The following is a 25,653-nucleotide window of genomic DNA, read 5'->3' as shown; positions in this document are numbered from 1 at the left end:
ACTATGTGTAAGAACAAATATTAATACAAGAAATATGCACACAAGTTAGTGATAAGTGGGAATCCAAACAGTTAAAGTAAGAAAAAAAACTTATGAGGACGAGCCTCTGAATTGTTTGTGAAGAGCAGATAAGTTGATGTTGCCAACAGCATTGATGTTGAAAATTCAATAGATGATTTCGGAGGTCCTATGCACCCAGTCTAGTGCTGGCAGTCTGGAGATGCCTTTCACTGTGTGTATAGTAAAGGAGCAACCATAAATCGATGCTTCTCAGGACAAATAGGTTGCACAGTTAACACCTCATTCCACATACTGTGCACTGCCTCACACCTATCGCTCTACAGGATATAAGCCACACAGCATATCCATTCTATGTCATGTACCATCTTGTAATCCTGTCAAAGCTAGTGCTACTCTTTGCCCAATACCTAATGTAGCACATCTTATTATTGTCCAAATTGAGTTGATTCCCAGACAAGGAAGCTGTCAAACAGTTCAAAACATTGACTTTTATTCAGCAACAGAAACACACAATAAATTGACAAATTGAAGCTGCTTTTGACATTCAGAATAGGAACGGACTACTTGCCTTTTCAGCAATGACAAATTTTTAGTCGAACATTCCCCAACTCTCATCCACGGATTGGCTTGTGTCTGATAGTACAGAACTCTATTATTGTGAAGGTAATGTTCTTCCTGGTCTAACATTCTAAGGTGTGATCCCAATGATCACAGATCACTTGCATATTGATGGAATAGAACCTTTTTTGTATTGGTGAACTTGGCTACATTTGATATGGTGTTCTTGTGCAACATAATCACTGATGGTAATCTTCAAGAAATTTTAGATTCTGGGGAAGTCCTTGATGATTGAAAAACTGATAATGTAATACCATTATTCAAAAAGGGAAGGAGACAAAAACAGGTAAATATATGCCTGTTAACTTCTGTAATTAGGAGTGAGTTTGTCTATTATAAAGGATGTTATAGCAGAGAATTTAGAAATACATAATGTGATCAAATAGTCATGGCTTCACGAAGCCAAATCATGCCTGAAAAAATTTTAGAGTACTTTGAGGAAACAAGTAATATATATAAGGGGGAACCAATAAATATAACATACTGTATTTGGGTTTCCAAAAGGTGTTTGAGAAGGTACTACACAGAAGGTTATTTAATAAGGTAAGGTTCCATTGTATTGGGTAATGATTATAACAAGGTCAGTCGGGTGGACCTCATAGAATCTGAGTTTCCAGATTGTGGCTGTTAATCTGGTCCAATCAGGGAGCCCTGGCTGACAGAGAAGAACAGGAGTGTCATGCATCCTGTTGACTCTGAGAGCTGGCTCTGAGGGCTCCGGATCACTGTCATGGACTTTCCACATGTAAATAGAGGATGAGTTGGTGATGGGAAACTGGCAACTGTGGAGCTATTTCATTGGGAATGGCGTATTAACATGATTAGAGGGTTTGTTCACTAATATAAGATAGAATTGGGATAAGGGAGACATTTTCAGAACTTCAACCTGAATGAAGTAGAGAGGCACAGAGATCAGCGCTGAGGTCACAATTATTTACAATCTGGATAAGCACCTGGGATGAGGGAAATGAACTTGCTTTCGCCATGTTTGTGGATGACACAAAAATAGTTAGGAAGGCAAATGTTGAGGATGACACAAAAAGGACTACAGAGGGATATAAACAGGTTAGTGGGAAAAGACTTCACAAATAGAATAGAATGTGGTAAAACATCAGTCTTATGCATTTTAGCAAGGTAAAAATAATTGATTATTCTTTAAATGGGGAAAGACTGCAGAAAGCTGCAGCATAAAGGGATTTAGCGATCCTCATGTATAAATGTGAAAAGCTAGTATACAAGTTTGGCCTTTATTTCAAAGGGAATGGAGTACAAAAACAGGGAGGTCTCGCTAAAATTACACAAGGCACTAATCGGACTACACTGAGAATATTGTGCAAAGTTTAACCTCCTTATCTGAGGAATTGACATTGGAGATGGTTTACTAGGTTGGTGCAAGTATGGAGGGAATTTTCTTCTGACGAGTTTGGGTAGGTTGGACCTGTACTCATTGGAGTTTAGAAGAATGAGAAGTGACTTTATAGGAACGACGTTCTTAGGGGGAATTGACAGAGTAGATGTGGAAAGATTGTTTGTGTTTGTGGGAGAGTCTAGAAACAGAGGGCATAATCTCAGAGTAAGAGGTCACCCACTTAATGCGCAGATGAGGATTTTCTTTCTCTGAGTTACTGAATCTGTAGAATTCTTTACCACAGAGGCTGTAGCGGCCCAGTTGATAAGCATGTGCAAAGCTGAGGTAAAACAGAATTTTAATCAGAAAAGAGAATCAAGGGTTCTGTAAATAAGGCAGGAAAGTGGAAATGAGAAATATAACAGCAGCTATAACCCAAATGAATGGCACAGCAGATTCATAGCACCAAATGGCCTACTTCTGCTCCCATGTGGTATGGGCTAATGGGGGAAGCCAGCTATGTTGGAAAAGCCTTCTGCCTGACTTGCTGCACTGACCTCTTCACAGGGGTCAGATGAAGCAGTACGTTTTGTCACAAATTGCATTAGTAATAGGTTTAATACATTTGCTGGTTGACAATTAAGAAACCCTAAACAGGTCCCTAACTGCTTTTTGGAAAGAGCCAGTTGCTTAAAGTTTAGCACAGCTGTCACCTTGGCAGCCACCAGGAAAGAGAGGCTACCCACTCTTCCTGGTCACACCCTGCTCCAGCATCTAAAACAGATCTGCAACAGTATTCCAGGACATCCTCAGTCTGCACTGACACTGCACGTTGCTCATCTAGAGAGAATATATCCCACCCCTCCACTACCTTCTACGCATACTGAGGGGACCTTCAGCTGCAAATGAACCCCTCACGTTCAACATCCACTGCAGATCACTCTTGGCCATGGGCATCTGAGTGCATTTAGCGTTTTCTCCCCAGTCTCTGCAGCTTTGTTGCACCAAAACAATGTCAATAACCCCTTTTGTGACTGGATCCATCAGCCACGCTTGCAATGAATCTGAGTGGGGAAGATAAGAAACAGAACAAGTATATAATAATGTGGGTACTCAGCATTCACATCATACGTGACGATTTAGCATACTGGTCCATACATGGCACTTGGAGTACTGTGACAGGGAGGGTTCTCGAATGCTACTGTATGTAACTTTGACACAATACCTTATTCTGATGAATGCATCAGCAGTCATGTTGCAAAAAGACAGGAAGTTGGAAGTCCTGTCCATATCCTCCCAGCCTCACATCATCCATGAAATATATCATTAGATTTAAGAGCATTTTGGTGACTAGTCACAGTTCAAGATGAGACGGCACCAGTTCTCTGCCCCTGTGCAGTCTCTGAGATTTTGGATTGTTTTTGTAAATTGTGGCCTGCAGGACGTACTTAAAGGTCAGCTGGGATTCTACTTAATAGAGAACTAGCAATGCCATTGTGCTTTATCGTCCTCAGGTGCCATTTTTAAGGTCACCTGGAATTACTTTAGCTTCACAAAATTAACTATCCTCAGTCTGTGATGACTGATGACATGTTCAAGATTGCTTGTGACCAACATTTGCACACCACACATTTCACATACATAATGCTATGATTACAGATGACTTCAGCCTGCACGGTTAAAGCACAAGATTTATGCAGTTGTCCCTTGAAGGATCTCATATCACGCACAAATAGAGATAGGAAAAAGTACCTCTGACGCTGCTCACTCTGGGTGTGGTCACTGCCATTTTCCACTTCCAGTCACTGCCCCAGACTGACCCTATCCAAGTCCCTGGACTGATATCCAACAATGACCCCTGGCTATAGATTCAATAAGAGAATCAAGGATTATAAAGAGAAGGCAGGAAGGTAGAGTTGACAATTAATAGATCAGCAGTGATCTCACTGAATATTGGAAAAGATTTGCGGAGCTAAATGGCCTATTGCTGTTCCAATGTCTTTTGTTCTCAGGGACTGATGGTGGAACTCCTTGAAATGGCTGTGGACAACTCCCTTTCAATTTTGAAAACAGGCCACTTGGTTGATGTCCATGCAAAATGGGGATGTGATGACTTGATGGTATTATCACTAGACTGTTAATCTGGGCACCCAATTTGAATCCCGCTACGGCAGACGGTAGAATTTGAATTCAATAAATATCTGGAGTTGAGAATCTAACGATTGTCAATTGTTGAAAAAAAACCCATCTGGTTCCCTAATGTCCTTTAGGGAAGAAAACTGCCATCCTGATCTGGTCTGGCCTACATGTGACTCCAGACCGATTGTAATGAGGTTGACTCTTTACTGCCGTTTGGCCAATTAGGAAAGGGCAATGAATGCTACCTAGCCAGCGACACCCTCATCCTATGAATGAATTTTAAAATAGTGTGTTTGCCATATGTGTTGCTAGCACATGCCATTGGTGTGAGCCTGACTTAGCACAAGGCATTGGAGCACTGAGCACTGCTTGACAACCATGATAAGCTGCCTGGCTTTGAGTGCATTAAAGAGCAAGGTGGATGGCAAGCAATGGAGGTTAACTTCTGGCTGAGGCAGTACAAACAAGCAAGGCAAGACTGAGCGCTGAAGTAGACACAATGTACGAGAGCACAAGGAGAACAAAAGAGCAACCCCAAAAGGATCCACGTTCACATCCAATCCGATGTGTTCTGCCCATTTGCACAAACTGCTATGCAGCAGCAATGAAAGGTACTAATGCAGAGTAGAAATTAGTAAAGAGGAAGAAGGCACTGGCAGGAGTAGTCTGTGGGCCCCCAACAGTAACTGCACAGAAGGGCAATGAATAAATCAGGAGGTAGTGTGCATGTGAAAAAAGATAGCACATTAATCATGGTTCACTTTAATCTTTATGTAGATTGGGAAAATCAAATTGGCAGAGGTAGCCATGAGGAAGAATTCATAGAGTACATTTGAGGTAGTCTCTGAAAATAATTTGTGACGGATTGTATCAGGTATCAGATTATTTTGGATCTGGTCATATGCAGTACAGTAAGTTTTTAATAAATTATCTCAAAGTAATATATCCATTAGGAAACAGTATCCATAACATGATAATGGAAAGACTGTACTTTTTTTTTATTTTTCTGTATTTGTGGTTGTAGGACGAAAATAGGAAAAGACCCACTTTAAAAACCAAAGATTGTTGAAGGATTGCCGCATTGTTTAAAAGTAAGTTACCTGACACTCATTGTGAATGCTGCTAACACTGCTGCTTTTTCAAGCAGTAATAGAAGTCTGGTTCCAGAGTGGCTGGAGGCTGTGTAAAGACGGAGCTTTAGGCAGCAACCAGTGGCTGATTGACCTGTGGACAAGTGACCATTTATCTATAACAAAATTGCATGCCAGCAACTATTCGATTGTCCGACAGGTAGCTGAATAGCTGGGGGTTGTGAATATTGAAGCAAAAGCAATTGGACTTCCAGAAGGAGTTGTCGTGTTCTGCTCTGCAATCAAAAAAAAACTAAATCCTGAAGAAAGCCTCAGCAGTTGCTGTAAACAGTGGCTTTTTATCAGTAATCCAGGAATTTTCTAAGTGTGAACGAGGCACAGTGGCTTAATCTTTAGCACTGTTACCTCACTGAATCAGTGACCCTGGTTTGATTCTACCCTCAGGTCACTCTCTGTGTGGAGTTTGCACATTCTCCACGTGTCTGCGTAGGTTTCCTCCCAGAGTCCAAAAACATGCAGGCTAGGTGGATTGGCCTTGCTAAATTGCCCTGTAGTGTTCAGGGAATTGCAGGCTTGGTGGATTAGGGGAAATGCAGAGTTACAGGAACAGAGCAGAAGGGTGGGTCTGGGAGAGCTGCTCCTCAGAGAGTAGGTGTGGATGATGGGCCAAGTAGCCTGCTTCCCTACTGTATGGATTCTATGATTCAGTGAACCTACACCTTTTGCAGGTGAAAATAAAGCATCTGGAGGAGAGTCAAGGAGCAACACATTCTGACAAGCCACAAGGACTACATCCGAGAACAGGAAAATGAATTATTTCATGGAGCTAACAAAGTGTGGAGCTGGATGAACACAGCAGGCCAAGCAGCATCTCAGGAGCACAAAAGCTGACGTTTCGGGCCTCGACCCTTCATCAGAGAGGGGTCTAGGCCCGAAACATCAGCTTTTGTGCTCCTGAGATGCTGCTTGGCCTGCTGTGTTCATCCAGCTCCACACTTTGTTATCTTGGATTCTCCAGCATCTGCAGTTCCCATTATCACGATTTCACGGAGCTGTTTGTTTTTAGTGCCACCCACTGATCAAAAGAAAGCTGCTTAAGCCTTTCAAATTCCAAGTACATCTGGTCAGGTAATTTCCTGAGGGCATGGAATTTTTGACAATATGCCTCCGACACTATGCCTCCGACACTAACTGATATGCACTTAAGATAACTCCTTATAGTGCCACATAATCTTTCCTCAGGCAAAAGGGAGTAAACTTGTGCACATAAAAGTTTACTCTGCAGTTAGAAGGACCAGTGTGGGACTGGCCATTTTAATTTCTCCTCCTCCTTTTAACTTTGGATGAAATACACTAGCTAAGTGGTCTCTGCGCTCAGCCCTGAGTTAGTTGTTTCTTCATGGGACACAGTGAATTCCTCATCCTGCAGTTTTTCCTGAAATTCTTTCCTATCTCTTGCTCTTTCTCTCTCGTTCCTTCTTTTTCACTTGATAATTTCTGCTGCTCAGATTCTAACCTATCACTACTGTCTCTTCATCCCTGGGTATCACCAGGAAACTGTTGACCACTTGTTTTTTTAAATTTAGAGCTTTCCATCTTTCGGGTGAAACTTGCTAAATCATTTGTTGATTTTCAAGTCATTTTTTGACTTCCTCAAAAACAATTTCCCCCTAATTCTGCTTGGAATGCAAATGCAGGCATTTCTATAATGTAGCAGTGTAAACTCAAAAAAATAAACTTTTGCAGCTTTTGTCCTTTAAAATTAGTTACAAACAGTTAATCTTCCTGCTCCAATACATTCAAAACACAGCGAAAGCCTCCAATTTGTTGCGGCTAGGCTCTGAGTGAGGTTCTAGATGGGATGCCTCAAACTGATAAGCTCTCAGCTGACGAAAAATGAAATGGTTTCCTTTTATTTTCACCCACCCCTTGTTTGGTTGCCATAGATCAAGTGATTTTATTTTTTAAAAGATGCTAATGTAACCAAGTTTATCTGAACTAAAAAAATGGGTGAATTTATTAAATATTACACATGAGAAGAAATATTAACCCAACATATTCATAGAGATTAGAAATAAGTGTCGAGTCCATAAACTTAAAAGTAAAACAAATAGTTATATGGGTCAGTCTCTAAATTGTTCATGAAAAACAGATGAAATGATATTATGAGATAGGAAGAATTGCCCATGCTGGAGTCAGAGATAACACGCTGTGGAGTTGGAGGAACACAGCAAGCCAGGCTGCATATTGTGGCTGTTATTGAATTTTACACTATTCGCATGACATTAGCAGCAGGATGGTCAATTTTTTATTCTTGGTTTTGTAGGCTGATGGAAGCTTCTTTATCCCTAAATAGTTTGCAGTACTTGTAATGAGCAACAGTCACTACCTTTAACATGGTGGTAACTAGGGAATAGTTCTAGTATAGCACACTAACACTCAAACCCAGGCTGGTACACATTAAAGCGTTCAGTTTAACTAGCCACTGCAGTTGAGTTGAAACTTGCTTTTTGACCCCTATCTATGTGCATTCTTCAAAGGGAAGAACACAACATAGGTCTGCAGTTTGGTACATAATCCATGGGGTACAGCTTTGTTGAGCAGGGAATCTATCAGCCCCTTGTTATTTTTGTTGTCACAAGAGATCACAGTCCAGTTTTTTTGAAGTTACTTTGACACCTTTAGGCATTATATCCAATCTGTCCCATACAGAATTTTGCCAGCTAGCCTCTGAATTTAAATTTATAATTTTGCCTCTGCAGCTGTCCTGTTTTTTTTAAATAAAAATACAAATTGGAATTATGGGCTAAAATATCCACAGTAATTTGGGGTTCTGACTCTTGACCATGAAAGACAAGATCACAGACCATTTTTTTATTTGCCTCTTCCTGCTTTGAAGGCTTTTTGTTAGAAGTTCTCTTCACAAATAGGACATTCCATAGGTCTCTCCTTCTCTGCAGACAGTGGTTTAATTTCTATCTGCAGCTAGTTTTGACTATATCAGCCCTCATTGTCACAACACCTGCAATGTGCATTTCCCATGAAGTATTTGGAAAAACCTTATGCTTTCTTAATAATTCCACACTTCCCCATGTAAAACTTCATCTTCTACCTTTTTGCCCAATTACTTACACCAGTCAATATTCCTTTGTGGCCTCTTTACATTCTCCCCATAGCTCAATCTTCTGACTGGCTTTGTATCGTCAGTAAGCATAGATGAAAGGACTGAGTGTAATATTCTAGGTCTCTGATATAGGTTGTAAATAGCTGATCACTGTTGCTTTCTTCAATTCAATAGTAATTGCCTGTCATCTGGTAAATGAATATTTTTCCCCAATTGCATCTTTTAAACTTGTCTTCAATTCGTATTAATGTGTTAAACTAATCTCATCAACCCCCCTTCTTGTGTAATAATATTCTGTGGGACACCTTAACAATTTCCGTCTGAACTCCAACAATAAATGTTGTGAAAATCTGATTCCATAACTCGTGTTTCAGGATTAAAGTATTTACAGTGGATAAAAGATGATAAGGAAAAGCCAGGAAACTACAGACTGGTGAGCTTGGCAGCAGTGGTGGGCAAGTTGTTGGAGGGGGTCCACAGGGATAGGATTTACATGTACTGGGAATAGTCAACATTGCTTTGTGTGTAGGAAATCGTGTCTCACTAACTTGATTGTCTTTTTTGAAGAGGTATCAAAGAGGATTGATAAGGCAGAATGGTGGACATGATCTAGATGGACGTCTATAAGGCATTCGACAAGGTTCTTCATGGTATAGTGGTTATCAAGGTTAGATCACATGGAATGCAGGGAGAACTTGTCAACTGGATACAGAATTGGCTTGAAGGTAGATGATAGAAAGTGGTGGTGGAGGGTTACTTTTCAGACTGGAGGCCTGTGACCAGTGATGTGCCACAAGAATCGGTGCTGGATCCAATGCTTTTTGTCATTTATATAAATGATTTGGATGTGAACATAGGAGGCATGGCTAGTAAGTTTGCGGATGACACCAAAATTGGAGGTGTAGTAAGACAGCACAGAAGGCTATCTCAGAGTACAGCAGGACCTTGGTCAGATGGGCCAATGGCTTGAGGAGTGGCAGATGGATTTTAATTCAGACAAACATGGGATGCTGCATTTTAATAAAGCAAATCAGTGTCGGACTTATACACTTAATGGTAGGGTCCTGGGGAGTTTTGCTGAACAAAGTGACCTTGGGGTGCAGGTTCACAGTTCCTTGAAAGTAGAGTTGTATGTAAACAGGATTGTGAAGAAGGTGTTTGCCTTTATTGGTTAGCGCACTGAGTAAAAGAGTTGGGAGGTCACACTGGAGCTGTACAGGGCAGTGATTGGGCCACTTCTGGAATAGTGCGTCCATTTCTGATCTCCCTGCTATACAAGGCCTCAGGAATGATTTACAAGGATATTGCCAGGCTTGCAGGGTTTGAGCTATAGGGACAGGATAAACAGATCATAGAGTCATACAGCACTGAAACAGACCCTTCAGTGTAACCAGTCCATGCTGACCATAGTCCCAAAGTAAATTAGTCTCACCAGCCTGCACTTGATGCATATCCCTCCAAACCTTTCTTATTCATTCAATTATGCAAATATCTATCAAATGTCGTAACTGTACCTACATCCATCATTTTTTTGGAAATTCATTCCACTCATGAATGACTCTGCATAAAAATAATTACCCCTTGTGTCTTTTTTCAATCTTTTTCCTCCCATCCTAAAAATATGCCCCCTAGTCTTGAAATCCTCACCCTTGTTATTTTATAAACATCTATAAAGTCACCCCTGAAACTTCTACACTCCAGTGAAAAAAGTCCCAAATCACTTTACAGAACTTGAGCCTGGGGCTATTTCCTGTGGAGCTTCAGAAGCTGAGGGGTGCCCTTTTAGAGGTTTATAAAATCATGAGGGGCATGGATAAGGTGAAATCCAAGGTCTCTTCCCTTGGCTGAGTAAGTCTAAAACTAGAGGGTATAGGTTTAAGCTGAGAGGGGAAATATTTAAAAGGGGCCTAAAGGGCAACATTTTCATGCAGAGGGTGCTGCGTGCATGGAATGAGCTGCCAGCGGAAGTGGTGGAGGCTGGTATGATGATAACATTTAAAAGGTATCTGGATGGGTATATGAATAGATAGTATTTAGAGGGATATGGCCCTGCTGCTGGCAAATGGAACTTGATTAATTTAGGATATCCGATCAGCATGGATGAATTGGACTGCAAGATCCATTTCCATGCTATGCAGCTCTTTGTAAGATTCTAAGTGGAAAGACTTGATTAAGAAACTGGTAAATAAACCTGGGGTGATTGATTCCAAAAGGTACTGAATGTTTATTTAACCAAGTTAAGCTTGGAAATATGTAAACTTGAACAATGGAGAATCCATCTTTTAAGTTTTGGTAGGCTGACAGGAGGTCAACAATTTGTCAATAAGGGGTTTGATTGTTCATGTGGTTGTGAGATCAAAGAAGCTCAAAATACTTTTGTAAAGAGGTGGAATCTAGTGGAAGCAACAAGTCATTAATTCTATTAAAGATAAAAAATAAAATTCATGTGGAGCCCAGAATCAATGATGTCACACGTGCACACACACTGGGCAGAAGATGGAGTGCCTTTGAGGAGGTGCAACTTAATGCACGTTCTGCTCAGATCAATGCTCAACATGTTCAGGAGTGATGAGCAAAGTCACTCTACCTCCTCAAAATGCCCTAGGAAGCCTACTCACAGGAGTGACCAGAGAAAAGTAGCTACTGTAAGTAGAATTGAGAGGATCGATGAGCAGTGGCTCTGTCAGGCTGGTTCTCTCACATTTGAAGCCAAATCAAGCAGCGTCAATGTTTTTCTTTTATGAAACCAAAATGTTTAGCAATCCTATTTGAGGAAGTAACATGCACTGTGGATACAAGATTATTGGTTGATTCCTTGCACTTAGATTTCTAGCGGGTATTTGACAAAGTGAAACATCAAAGTTAACTGTGGAAAATTTCACGCTGCAGGGAATATCATATTCACTTGGATGGGAGATTGGCTACATGACTGGAACCAGAAAGTAGTCATGAATGGGTTATTTTCTCATTAGCAAGCTGTAATGATGGTGTTTCACAGGGATCAGTGCTGGGGCTCAACTTTTTACAATTTATGTGAATGACTTGGATGAAGCGATCGAAGGCATGCTTACTAAATTTTCGGGTGATACAAATTTAGGTAAAGTAAATTGTGAGGAAGACATAGGGTGGGCCTACAAAGAAATATAGAGAGGTTAAGTAAGTGGGCTAAGATCAAGCAAATGCAGCATAATGTGGGAAAATGTGAAATTGTCCTTTTCAGCATAAAGAATAAAAAAGCCTAATATTTAAATGGTGAGAGATTACCAAATTCTAGTTCTAATGAGATCTGGACATCCAAGTACATGATTCATTGAAGGTTAATACGCAAGTACATCAAATAATTAAGAAAGCTAATAATAATATTATCATTTATTACAAGAGAAATCAAATACATTAGGGCAGTTATGCAGGGCAATGGTGAGACCACAAGTAAACATGTGTAGTATTTGTCTCCTTATGAAAAGAAGGATATGACTGCATTGTCAGCACTTCAGAGAAAGTTTACTAGAGTAATACCTCAAGCGGGTGGGCTGTCTAATGAGGAAGGTTGTCTAATAAGGAAAGTTGTCCGGCTGGGCTTAGGCTGACTGGAAACTTGATTGAGACATTTAAGCCCCTGAGAGGTCTTTGGGGGTACTTGTGAAAAAGATGTTTGCTCTTGTGGGATAATTAAGAACTGACAGTCATTGGGTAAAACTAGAGGGTGGCCAACTTATGATTGAGATGAGAAAATTTATTTTCTTACAGGGGCTGGTAAATCTCTGGAATTCTTTTTCTCAAAATGTGTGGGAGCAGTGGCTTTGAACATATTTAAGGCAAAAGTAGAAGGTGCTTGAAAGGGGAGGGGTGAAAGGTGATTAGGGTGGAAGGAATGTGGAGTAATCAAAATTGCGATGATGTTACAAAATGGCAGACCTGACATAATGGGCTGAATGACCAATTGCTGATCCTAATTTATCATTCATATGTTTATTTGCATAGTGTTCTACCGTGTTGAGGGGATGGGGATGGTGGAATCCTTCTTCAATGTTCTTGATATAAGAATGAGATTTTTAAAACGTGTTTTTTGTAAAACACTATTGGACGTGGTTATGTGGTTTTTGTAAAAGGTGTCTGAACAGCTAGAAACTAAACGAGTCACAAGATTTATAAACTAACCATAAATCTGTACTGATTCAAACTTGAAAATCATAGCGATTCAAGAATCAAATATTTGGTATAAAAATCATAAAATTTTGTCTCTTCATTTAGGGTTGGTGTCTTTATAAATGGAATTGTGAAAAAGAGGTAAGCTACCTCTCAAAATAAAGCATACACTAGCAGCTTTCACAATGATCAGAATGAGGTCCTGTTCCAAGTCAGACTTCAGTTTCCTCATTCAGGGCTTGTTATTTATTCACCATTTGTAACACAAGAGAAAATGAGCCACAGTTCAATTTTCAGGTAGTGGATCATCCAATTACTAGGCATATCACCACTCTTCATGTCAGTTTCAAAACCTCCAACTTGGGAGCAGCAGCTGCCTCTTCACCAGGTAAATGCAAATCTTTTACACATCCGTGTCCCATCAGAATGATCTCAGGCCTCTGTGCTTTTTGCTGAAAAGAAGGCTTGAACAGACCCCATCCACTACCACCTCCACTGCCTGGCTGAGCTTTTTCCCCACTTTAAACAAGTTCTCCTTTAACTTTCCTCACTGTCTACTGGTCAAAGGGGTATGGGTACCCGCATGTGCCCCAGTTATGCTTGTGTCTCTGTTGGGTTGGTGGAACATTTCTTGTTTCTAACTTACTCAGGTTCCTGCCCTCAACATTTTCTCCAGTGCATTGATTACATCATCAGTGCTGATTCCCTCTCTCATTCAGAATTTGAAAAATTTTATCAATTTTACTTCTAATGCCCACCCTTACCTCACCTTCCTCCTGTCCATCTCCACGTACTTTCTTCTCTCCACCTCTCTTTCCATTTCTGGGGACAAGCTGGCCACCAATATATATACTACAAACCCACCTGCTCCCAGTTACCTGGACTATACATCCTCCCATCCTGCCTCCCAAAAGGATTTAATCTTATTCTTCCAGTTTCTCCATCATCGTCACATCTGTTCTGACGATGACACCTTCCACAGGGGGTCTCAGAAATGAGGATTCCCCACTACTGTGGTTGAAAGGCCCTTAGCTGCATTTAACCCATCTCCTGCACATCTGCCTTCCCCCTTCACTGTCCACACTCAACAAAGATAAGATGCTTCTTGTCCTACTTAGCACCCCACGAGCTTTCACATCCAAAGGATTGCCAGCTGCCATTTCCACCACCTCTAAGGAGATGCCCCAACCAGACACTTTCCCTTCCCTCCCTGTTAGCCTTCCACAGGGACTGTTCCCTCTCGGGCACTCTGGTCCACTCCTCCTTCATTCCCAACAATACCCCCACGTCCACATGGCACCCTCCCAAACAATTGTAGAAGGTGTAACAGCTCTCAGTTTTCCTGCTCCCTCTTCACGATCCAAGGGCCCAGATATCCAGGTGCAAGTGTGATTTTTCTGTACTTCACTCCATCTACTCTATTGCATTCACTGTTCACAATGTGGTCTTCTCGACATGGGGAGACAAAACACAGGCTGGGTGACTGCTTTGCTGCACACCAAGCTCTATCCATAAAAATAACCCTGAGCTTTCAGCTGCGTAGCACTTCAACACACCACCATGTTCTAATGCTAACATTTCTGATCCTGCTGCAGTGTTCCAGCAAGTCAGCACAAGCACAAAGAACAACATTTCATTTTCCACTTGGGGATGCCACAGTCTCTAGGATTCAACATTGAGTTCAATAACTTCAGGGCCCAATTCCATACTTTCATTTTTTTAAACCCACCCAACACCCAGTCTTGTTGTGACATGAGTTGCTTTTAGCAGAGTCACCTATTCGAACATACTCCTAGGCACATTCTCACATTATATGGGTTGCATTCTGCAAAGCTCACCCATTTTCTCACTCTTAGCTCTTATTGTCTCTTTACTCAGCTCTTCTTCAGTCCTGGCCTGCTATCCATTATCTCCTTGTTTATCTTCCCCCTTTCATATCTCTCTCTCTGGGCTCCATCTCCACTCACCTGCTCACTTCTCAATTACCCTCCACCTCGCTTCAGCTAGCGTGAATGCCACTTTTTCCTCACTACTAACTGTTCTGAAGAAGAGTCACCGGACTCAAAAAGTTAACTCTGCTTTCTTCCCACAGACTTGCAAAGTTTCTGCAGCAATTTCTGTTATTTGTGACCATAATTGTACCTGAAATGCTTTCAGAGGTTCCTTGTGGTGCAGTGGTAATGTCCCTACCACTGAGCCAGAAGATCTAGGCTCAAGACCCACCTGCTCCAGAGGTTTGTAATAACATCTCTGAACATATTGATTAGAAAATATCTATGTAAAATGTTTTGTGTTCCATGTCCCGAAATGGGGTTATTCTAGTTAGCTACCATTGCTTACCAAATAATTACATCAAAGGTTTTTTTTCCATTTGGTTAAAAGCTATTTCATGGCACTACTGCTATATTTAAATGGTTTGAATTATGAACTTCAAATATTAATCTTTCCTGGCTGCATAATTATGTAGTCAGTAATGAAATAACCGCTGCATTTTTTTTTCAACAAAATCTGTTTTGTAATCAGAATTGGAAAATAATTTCCGCATATTAGTTGATAGTAAATGTATGGAGTTTTTTTAAGCTTTGACCCCTAGTATGTAAAGATGTTCAGTCACATATTTCTAACAACTTACAGATAACACATTCAAATGTTCCAACTTTCATTATAGATTTATGTAAAAGACCCACAAAAGAAACATAGAATAATTTTGGTACTCTTTATAGCTGAGTGGTATGCAACTCCCTAGACACCAACAGTTTTCAATTTAATAAGAACAGTATGTTGTTCATTTTCATTACTTGCTGTTCACAGTATTGTATCCAATGGCTTTAAGGTGAAATATGGACAGAAGAATGAAACAGATGGTAAATAATGTTAAGTGCACTGTCCTCCAGTACTTGAAAGCCTTGGGAAATTCTAGACACAGGCCTATGCTCTTAAAGATGTTGGAAGAGATGTAGCCTGCAGCTGTACGGCCAACTTTGCTGCCTTTGGAAACATTCCAGACTTCACTATAAGCTTTCAAGAGAAGAGTGTTTAAAAAAATTTCCATTTACATGCAAAGTTTCCGAGCACAAGCTTGGGACCCTAGCAGACATTCCATTGAGGGCCTGTGGCAGGCCTTTTGTATCAGCATTAAAAGCTTAAATTTTCTATATACTGGCACACTGGACTGGAGTCCACTATTTTCTATCAGCTCTTTATTTATGCAATGTTTTCACATGATTGAAGCTGTAACGAGGCTTCTGGTTAATTTATGCACATATCACTCAGTTTTATGAGAATAGGCTCAAAAGAAACAATGTAACAAATAAAATAAGGCCCAGGAAGTGGAATGAATTTTCTGGCTCAGAATTTGTTTAAATCTTCAATCACAACATAAGTTTACTATTTGAGGTGTCATGTAGCTGCAGTGGCCAATATTGTCCTTTTGACCTAAGCTGTTCGAGTATTTGGGGAGTTAAGTGCTAGGAATTCTTTGAATATGCTCTATAACCATTTAAATACTTTTTCCTTAAAAAGACTGTAGTAGGATTTTGAAATGTTGCAATCAATCAAAATACTTTTTCCACTTTTGAATTTAACCAAAATCCCAATGAAGAGATAATCTCTTTTGTTTTTCTTTTGTTTCGGTTTGAGTTGTAGGATGGAAATCCATCATACTTCATATGTGATTGAATGCACATTAAGTTCCTGCTTCAATCTTGTCGGTTTCTGTGGCTTATTCAAAACTTGAATCTGACCAAGCCTTTCGTTATAATGTCCTATCAGCCATAAGAAAGAACAGTTTCTATACTTGCAGCACAGTGGACAATGACTTGTAGATTTTAAATCAGGTCAATATTTGACCAATATTTTGCAGCATAAGTATCTTGTGATCTTATATTTTATTCTTTTTTTTGAAAAATGGGTCCAAATGGATTTACCTAGCAATGACTAAGGAGTAATCATCCCTTTTCACACTAGAATGTGGGGGGATGGAACTTTTGTTGCTTTGCTTACATTTAGTGCTTTGAGTAGCCCTGCTATTTATGCCAGTGAAGGTTCTATATAATTTAGCATAGTCATAGAAATCAGTGGAACCAACACAAAATTATGCTGAGTTTAGAGAAACTGTAATTACATCCATTTTTTTTGCTGCAGAACTACTACTTCAGGTCTCAGAGGTTAAAGGAAGAGTAGGTTGCAGTCATAAGTCACTGGACATTTTCGATGGTTTTTCAATTACTCTATTCATGGTAACAAATGAAATATTCAATTGGAGATATTACCCATTAATCAAAATCATACTGCAGGACCATCCCAATATAATTTAACCTGGATACAGGATATATTTAACCAGACTGAGACCACATTATGAAACTTTTCAGGAAGTCAAATTCGTAGCTTGTTGTTAAAAACAGTACTTTTAATATTGATATGGGCTATTTTATTATTTATGGTTCCTAATCCCTCACAACACTGTCAGTAGTTTTAAAGTGGATAGACCTTGAATTACTTACGGCACCCAGTTTTTCCCAATAAATATGAATTCCCATGGACAAGCATTGCTTTCTGAGTGTACTTTTTCCTATTGGTATGAGCTTTGCTAAATCAGGTTTCTTAATGATCTAAAACATACCGTATTTGTGTCTTTTCACACCTTTAAAAAGATATTTTTTAAATTTGTGAATTTGCTCATGATATTTACATTGAAAATCTTTTTAAAGCTGTATCTCAGAATCAAGGATGATTTGCTTCTATTGCAGTTCAAAAGATTCTGAGATGGCTGATAAATCCAATGCCATCTCTACAGACTATACAACATGCAGGTCACCCTTCAATCTCCTAAAAAAAAGTCCCAGCCTATTTTTATAACTCAAACCCTCCATTCCTGGTAATGTTTTTGTGTTCAATAAATTTCAGTGTTACATACATTTATAATCTCTGTTGGAGCTGATTATTGTGAACTATAATTGTTGAACAGTTACAACTGCCTCTGAATGCAGTGCCACAGCAGCTTTAAATAGTTGTTAAAAATAATTGCTGTTATTCTTGGTGTTTAAAAATTGCCGGTCACGTTAGAGTGTATATTTATACTTATAGCCCTTCAACCTGTTCTGTCGTTAAAATTTATACTCTATTTAGCATCAATTGTGTATTGTCCAAAGAACTGTGCTAAATTTCCATCATTCTTTGTGTAAGTGTTTCCTCATTCCATTCCTGAAAGGCTGACTCTAATTTTGAGACTATTACTCACAGTTCCAGACCTCCGACTCAGCAAATATATTGTTGCTTTCTCTATCTATCTATCTCCTTGATTTCTTAAAAACTTGCTTCAAAGCTTAACTCTTTGAAAGTTTGGAACTATAACCATAGTTTGTAAAGTCTGTCCTCATGATTTAACCCTTGGTTTCTGGGCTTCAGTCTAATAAACCTACACTGCATTCCCCCAAGACCTAAACATCCTTCCTATGGTGTGGGGACAAGAATTGAACACAGTACACTAAGCATGGTCTAACCAAATTTTGTGCAACTGAATATGACTTCTGTGCATTTATATTTTATTCCATTAGTCTTTTGTGACTTTTTAATGATTTACATATCTGGGCGCTCAAAACGCTTTGGGCTTCCATTGTTTCAATATTTCACCATTAAATCCAATCCTTATTAGGTCCAATGCAGATTGCCTTACATTTACGTGCAGTAAAGTCAATTTGCCCGATTGCTTATCTATCAAAATTGTTTTGTAATTTTATGTTTCTATCTACATTGCTTACAAGATCATCTAACTTTGCCACATTGGCAAATTTATATCAGTGAAGGGAAAGAATACCACAAAAGTCACTAGTGAATATTTGAAATTATGAACATTCTGAAAGGATACTATGAGTCAACACCCATCAATTAGATTACCCACCTATTATCACCAATTTCTGTTGCCTGATATTCGTCAATTTCCTAACCAAATCAATTGCAAGGGCTTCAACTTTAGCCAACAGTCCCCATTAAAGGATTTTATCAGTTTCTTTCTGGAAGACCATACAAACAATATCTATCTAATTTTTGTCACAGAGATAGTAGGAACAGCTGCTGCTGGAGAATGAGATAACATGGTATGAAGCTGGATGAACACACGGGATACATTTTGGGTTGGGACCCTTCTTCAGAAATGGGGGAGGGGAAGGAGATTCTGAAATAAATAGGGAGACACGGGGAGGCGGATAGAAGATGGATAAAGGAGAAGATAGGGTGAGTACGTCATCCAGCTTCACATCGTGCTATCTCTATTTAATTTTTGTTGCCCACTACTGCAAAAAATGCAATCAGGCTTGTCATGCATGAGCTATTGTCTTCAAATCCATGCTGGCTTTTTAATGGTTCTGAAGTAAAAATCTTTAAGGTCTACCAACCAACGCTTCAATATTGACTGCAATAAGTCTTAATAAGGCAGAGAAAGAAAGGAAAGGAAGCACTCTGGATCCCACTAATTTTAAACTGAGATTGGAAAAGTGCATTTCGTCCTCTAGCCTAGTTGTTCCACTCGTCACAATATAACTTTAAAAGGTTTACCAAATTGTTGTGGCTAAACATACTTTAACTATATAGATTTAAAATAAAATGATCCAATCAATTTCTTTAATAAACAAAACTATTCATTTATTATTAAACAAAACCTATTTACTAAAGATGCCTATCTCATTAACATACAGTTTGAAATATGGAAGTATAAATATCTACCATTCTAAATACCCCAAAACACACGCATGCACGCACGCACACACAGGCAATAGAAACAAGGAAACTGGGTTCTCTGTAGAGATTCACTTTGAAAACTAAAACACTTTTATCCTGTAATTGTTAGTTCTTGAAGGTGTAGAATGTTCAGAGATAACAGTGTGGAGCTGGAGGAACACAGTAGGCCAGGCAGCATTAGAGGAGCAGGAAAGCTGACATTTCGGGTCAGGACCCTTCAGAAATTTCTGCGTTATCTCTGCCTCCAGCATCCGCAAGTATTACTATCTCTGAGATGTAGAATGTTCAGATGGGTTTTCAAATGGTAATTCTTGCATGTGTGGACAGATACCTAAACATACAGCTGTCTCTGAGATTTTGCAGCCATTCAGGAAATATTGGAACAAACTCCCTTTAAGCTTTCACATGAGAAAAGCTCCATCAGAGTTCCAAGCACCACAGTGAAGGCACAATAGTAACTGGAGAGCTCAGCTGGGAAGTTCTTTCCTTCAACAGCTAAACACCAACTCCAACCGCATCCAAAACAATTATTCAAACAGAAACTAGCACTTCATAGAACATAGAACATAGAACATTACAGCACAGTACAGGCCCTTCGGCCCTTGATGTTGTGCCGACCTGTCACACCGATCTCAAGCCCATCTAACCTACACTATTCCATGTACGTCCATATGCTTGTCCAATGACGACTTAAACGTACCTAAAGTTGGCGAATCTACTACCATTGCAGGCAAAGCGTTCCATTCCCTTACTACTCTCTGAGTAAAGAAACTACTTCTGACATCTGTCCTATATCTTTCGCCCCTCAATTTAAAGCTATGCCCCCTTGTGCTCGCCGTCACCATCCTAGGAAAAAGGCTCTCCCTATCCACCCTATCTAACCCTCTGATTATTTTATATGTTTCAATTAAGTCACCTCTCAACCTTCTTCTCTCTAATGAAAACAGCCTCAAGTCCCTCAGCCTTTCCTCGTAAGACCTTGCCTCCATACCAGGCAACATCCTAGTAAATCTCCTCTGCACCCTTTCCAAAGCTTCCACATCCTTCTTATAATGCGGTGACCAGAACTATACGCAATACTCCAAGTGCGGCCGCACCAGAGTTTTGTACAGCTTCACCATAACCTCTTGGTTCCGGAACTCGATCCCTCTATTAATAAAAGCTAATTAGACTGTAGACTTACTCGCTGAGCCAGTGTATTCGATTATAAATGTTTTGTCACTCTGCTGGGTAAAATCATCAGTGCGCCTCCGGTGAAGTGTTGGTGTTCGGTCCTGCGTGTTATTTATATAGCTCAGTTTGCTGGGGTGGTTGGTGTCATTTCCAGAAACCCATTTCCCATCAGGGTGACAAAACGTCTGCAAACAAACACATCAGCTCAGCGAGCAAGTCTAGAACCACATGGAAACAGACTTTTTGGTCCAAATCAACTACGCCAACCGAATATCCTATATTGATCTAGTCCCGTTTGCCAGCATTTTGGCTCTCATCCCTTTAAATCCTTCCAACTCATACACCCTTCCAGATGTCTTTTAAATCTTGTAATTGTACCACTCTCCACCATTTCCTCTGGCAGCTCATTCTATACACGGAGCACCTTCAGTGTGAAAATGTTGTCCCTCAGGCGTCTATTAAGTATTTCCCCTCTCACCTTAAATCTATGCCCTCTAGTGTGATCAGAAATCAGCTTATGTGAGCATCATCCTTCACACAAAATGTCTCAACTGAAGTGGATAACGTTGATACAAATTAGTCAGTTAGATTATTAACTGAGTTGTCAGAAGACAGCAGACAGTAATAATGTAAATTTATTCAATACATTGAAACATAAAAAAAAAGAAACAAGATGAGGCTGCCCAGTCTTTAGAGCGTGCCATGTCCTCAATATGACTGCAGCTGACCATCCAACTCAATCCCTCTTTCCCGCTTTCACCCCATACCCTTTAATCACTTTAATCCGAAGAACGATGTCTACTTCCTTCTGGAAAACATTCAACATTTTGGGCTCAATCACTTTCTGTAGCAGAAAAATCCACCCTCTCTGTGTGAAGAAATTACTCCTCATCTCAATCCTAACTGGCCTTCTCCATAGCTGACGCCCCTGTTCTGGACTCCACAGTCTTCAGCAACATCCTTTCTGCATTTACCCTGTCTTGACCTGTTAGAATTTTACAGATTTCTATGAGATCCCACCTCATTCTTCTAAACTCCAAAGGATATAGTCATAACTGATGAGGGTCTCCCTTCATATGTCAGTCCTACCATCCCTGGAATCATCTGGTACACCTCTGTTGCAATCCTTTCCTAGCCGGAATATCCTTCCTCGGATAAGGAGACCAAAACTGCACACAATGCTCCAGATGTGGTCTCACCAACTCACTGTACTATTGCAGCAAGATAGTACCTGCTCCTGTCTCAAACCCTGTCACTATAAAAGCCTTCTTCACCCCTGTTGCACCTACATGCTTACTTTCAGCAACTGGCATAAAAGAACACACAGATTTTATAATCCCTCCCCCTTTCCCAAGCTGTCATCATTCTGATAATAATATACAGAAGGATGCTATTCGGTCCATTGTGTCTGTCCCATAAGAACTACCCATCTAGTGCCATTCTCCAATCCTATCTCTGTAACCCTCTAAATTCATCACTATCAAAAATATATCCAGCTTTCTCTTGAAACCTTGTATGGAATCTGCCTCCAACACTCTCTCAGGCAGCACATTCCAAATCCCAACAACTCTCTTGAGTAAAGAAGGTTCTCCTGATCTCACTCCTGGCTCTATTGCTGACAATCTTGAAATTGTGAGCCCTAATTAGTGACAAACCAGCTCGCAGAAACAAAATATCCTTGTTTGCCCTGCCAAAATTGTTTATAATTCTGAGCACCTCAAAAAGGCCATCGCTCAATTTTCTTTGCTCCAAAGAGAATAAATCCATTTCTCTAATCTTTCCGTTTATCTAAAATCCCTCATTCCTGCTATTGTTCTATTAAATTTCATTTGTATTTTCTCCAAGGCTTTAATATTCTTCCTCAAATGAGGTGCCCAGAATTGAATACAATACTCCAAATATGGCCTGGCCAGTGATTTGTAGACATGTAGCATCAATTCCGTGCTTTTATACTTTATGCCTCTGTTTATAAACCCAAGGGTCCTATATGGTTTCTTAACAACTGTTTCAACTTACCTTTCGAGAAAATGCACGACCTCATATTTCTCTGCATTGAAATTCACCTGTCAGGTGTCTACTCATTTGACCACCTTGTCAATGTCTCTCTGAAGTCATTCTGCATCATCTTCACAGATCACTATTCTCCCTAGCTTGGAACCATTTGCAAATTTAGAAATTTTGACCTCAATACCTATCTCCAAATTGATTATATAAATCAGAAAAAGCAAGGGCGCCAACACCAACTCCCTGGAAATACCATTTTCAACTCATCTGCAGTCTGACAAAAAGCCCATTCATACCCGCCCTCTGTTTTCTATCTTTTAGCCAATTCCCAAGCTGGTGATTTTCCAACAAACCAGCACATTGCTTGATCTCTTTTTTTCCCCCAAGAAATCCCTTGTTAAAAATTTTTCTATGTCCAGAGATTTTCAATGATCCTTTAAAATAGTAACAAAACAGGTATCCGTTATTTCTTCAATCCTCAAGTCCATCTTCATACCATTATCTCATGAAACATCCTAACTCACGTGCCCAAAGGTCCACAGTCAAGAAACAGCCTGGCCAGTCACATGAAAACACATGGCAGAAACTAGGGACCCCAATTAGATGTCAGGCTTGAATTAAGGGACTGCTAACAATTACAAGGAGTAATTTTCCAGTAACAGATGCTAGGCTCAGGGTCTTGGTTTCTCTCACTCCCCATTGTTAAATAGTGAGATGGATACACAATTTTACAATGTGGAGATTTCATTCTAATTCAAGAGAACTTTGGAGAATTAAAGTGAAAATTCTCTTGTGTGCTTCCTCTTAAACCCTGAAATAGATTCCCCAGATCTAGATGATTTCTATCAGTTTTTAGGAGAGTTACATTTTTCATTCCTGTCATAAGGTCTCAAGAGAAAGGAAAAGGCCATTTAGGATCTTATATTTACTCTGCTATTCAATAAGATTCCAAAAAAATTGGGGAACACAGAGTTTAGTGAGAGGGAGGAACTGAACAAAATCAGTATTGGTTGGGCAAAGGTGATGGGGAAATTGTTGGGACTAAAGGTCGAAAAATCCGCAGGGCCTAATAATCTACATTCCAGAGTAGATAAGGAAGTGGTCTTAGAAATAATGAATGCATTGGTAATCATTTTTCAAGAATTTATGGACTCAGGAACAGTTCCTACTGGATGGAAGGTTGTTAATGTTAACCCCATTATTTAAAAAAGGAGGTAGGGAGGAAACTGGGAATTCTAGACTGGCGTGCCTGACATTGGTAATGGGGAAAATACGAGATGTCTTAAAAGATTTATTAGCAGAGCATGTGGAAAAGTGACAGGATCAGAGTCATCATGGATTTATGAAAAGTAATATTGTTTGGAATATTTTGAAGATGTAAATGTAGAGTTGATAAGGGAAAGCCTGTGGATTTAGGTTACTTGGACTTTCACAAGATTTTGACAAAACTCCTATAACAGTATATGTAAAATTAAAGCACCTGGGATTGAAGGTAGTGTACTATCATGGATAGAGAACTGGTTTGGCAGACAGGAAACAAACAGCAGGAATTAATGGATCTTTTTCTGAATGCAGGCAGTGATTAGCGTGGAAGTGCAGGGATTAGTGCTTGGACTCAAGCTTTCACACTTTATATGAATGATTTAGAAGAGGAAACGAAATGTAATATCTCCAAGTTAGCAGATACTCAAAGCTGGGTGGGAGGATGAACTATGAGGAGGATGCAGAAATGTTTCAGTGTGATTTGGAAAAGTTGAGTAAGTAGCCAAATATATGACAGATGGATTATAATGTGGATAAATGTGAGATTATCCACATTGGTAGCGAAAATGGAAGATAGATTATCTGAATGGAAATAGGGAGAGATCCAATGAGACCTGAGCGTCATTGTAGTCCAGCAACTGGAGGTAAATGTGTAGGTGCAGCAGATAGTGAAAAAGACAGAACGATACATTGGCTTTCATACCGGGAGGATTGGAGTACAACAGCAAGGATTTTTGCTGCGATTATATAGGGTCTTGGTGAGATGATATCTGCACTGTTGAGAGTAGTTTCAGTCTCGTTATCCAATGACATATATTGTGACTTTGGAGGGAATACAACAAAGATTTACCAGACTGACTCTGGTGATGGTAGGATTGATGGGTTGTTATAAGGCTGAGGTTGGCTCCATTCTGACAACTAAAACCGAAACACCCAAAGAGGAGCACCTTGCTTTATAATCTGTTAAAAGCAGTATAAAAAGTGGTGTAACCCGCTCTTCAACAATTTCTAAATAAAAGAAATCTCTGACACTCCCTTTATAATCAACAAGTAACAATTTATTTATCTAACTCTAACAGTAAACAAATTAACTAAACTATTAACAAACCGAATAAATTCCTTCTATTAACTAATCCTGATTAAAACAATATTGTAATATAAGATTACAATAAATGCAATAAAAAGTTCAGAGGGTCACCGGACCTGAAACTTTAACTCTGTTTTCTCCTTCTCAGATGCTGCCAGACCTGCTGAGCTTTTCCAGCAACTTTGTTTTTGTTCCTGATTTACAGATTCCACAGTTCTTTTGGTTTTTATACAATAAATACTAGTCCCATTTACATAAAACAAAATTTAAAAAAAAAACAGAATTTGGTATCTCAAAATTAGTACTGGCAAACTTTCGCGCTGCTCACAAGCATCCATTTTATATCTCTAGCCACAGAGAATGCACATAATCTTTTAAAGGTACCATGCAACACTCTTGCCCCAAGCATTTTACAAACACCAAATTCTAACTTCCTGTCTCTCAATCCACTAGTACTCTGCCAAATTTTGCAACAGTATGAGGGCAGACGAGATCGGTTAGGACGACATTCACTGGAGTTTAGAAGAATAAATGATCACACAAAAACCTTTGACATTCTACCAGGACTAGACAGGGTAAATGCAGGAAGGATGCTTTCGAATGACCATGGAGTCCAGAACCAGGGGTCACAGTCTGAGGATATGGAATAGGCCATTAACGACCGAGATGAGGAGAAATCTTTTCAGCCAGAGAATGACAAACCTGTGAATTCTCTGCCACAGAAAGCAATCGAGACCAAAGCATCTAATGTTTTTGAGCAGTTATAAATAGTTCTTAGAGCTGAAAGTATCAAAGAGTATGCAGACAAAGTGGGAACAGGGAACTGAGTTGGATAATCAGCCTTGATTCTGTGGAATAGTGGATAAGCTCTAAGAGCCTATTCTAGCTCTTATTTTCTATGTTC

At 39.7% G+C, this 25,653-nt stretch overlaps 1 protein-coding gene across 1 annotated transcript in view; it reads right to left on the bottom strand.

The window, feature by feature from the left end:
* The window catches only part of ric3a (RIC3 acetylcholine receptor chaperone a), a 72,440-nt gene extending 51,854 nt beyond the window's left edge, over positions 1 to 20,586 (bottom strand). Inside the window, exon 1 of the mRNA XM_059652045.1 lies at positions 20,406 to 20,586. The gene's annotated coding sequence lies outside the window, so the exon portion shown is untranslated. The remainder of the gene's footprint in view (positions 1 to 20,405) is intronic.
* Positions 20,587 to 25,653: the final 5,067 nt, after the last annotated feature.

The sequence above is a fragment of the Stegostoma tigrinum genome, chromosome 17, assembly GCF_030684315.1.
Source record: "Stegostoma tigrinum isolate sSteTig4 chromosome 17, sSteTig4.hap1, whole genome shotgun sequence".
NCBI classification, from domain to species: Eukaryota; Metazoa; Chordata; class Chondrichthyes; order Orectolobiformes; family Stegostomatidae; genus Stegostoma; species Stegostoma tigrinum.
The sequence above is the reverse complement of the archived record's forward strand: the minus strand, read 5'-3'. Positions and strand labels throughout refer to the sequence as shown.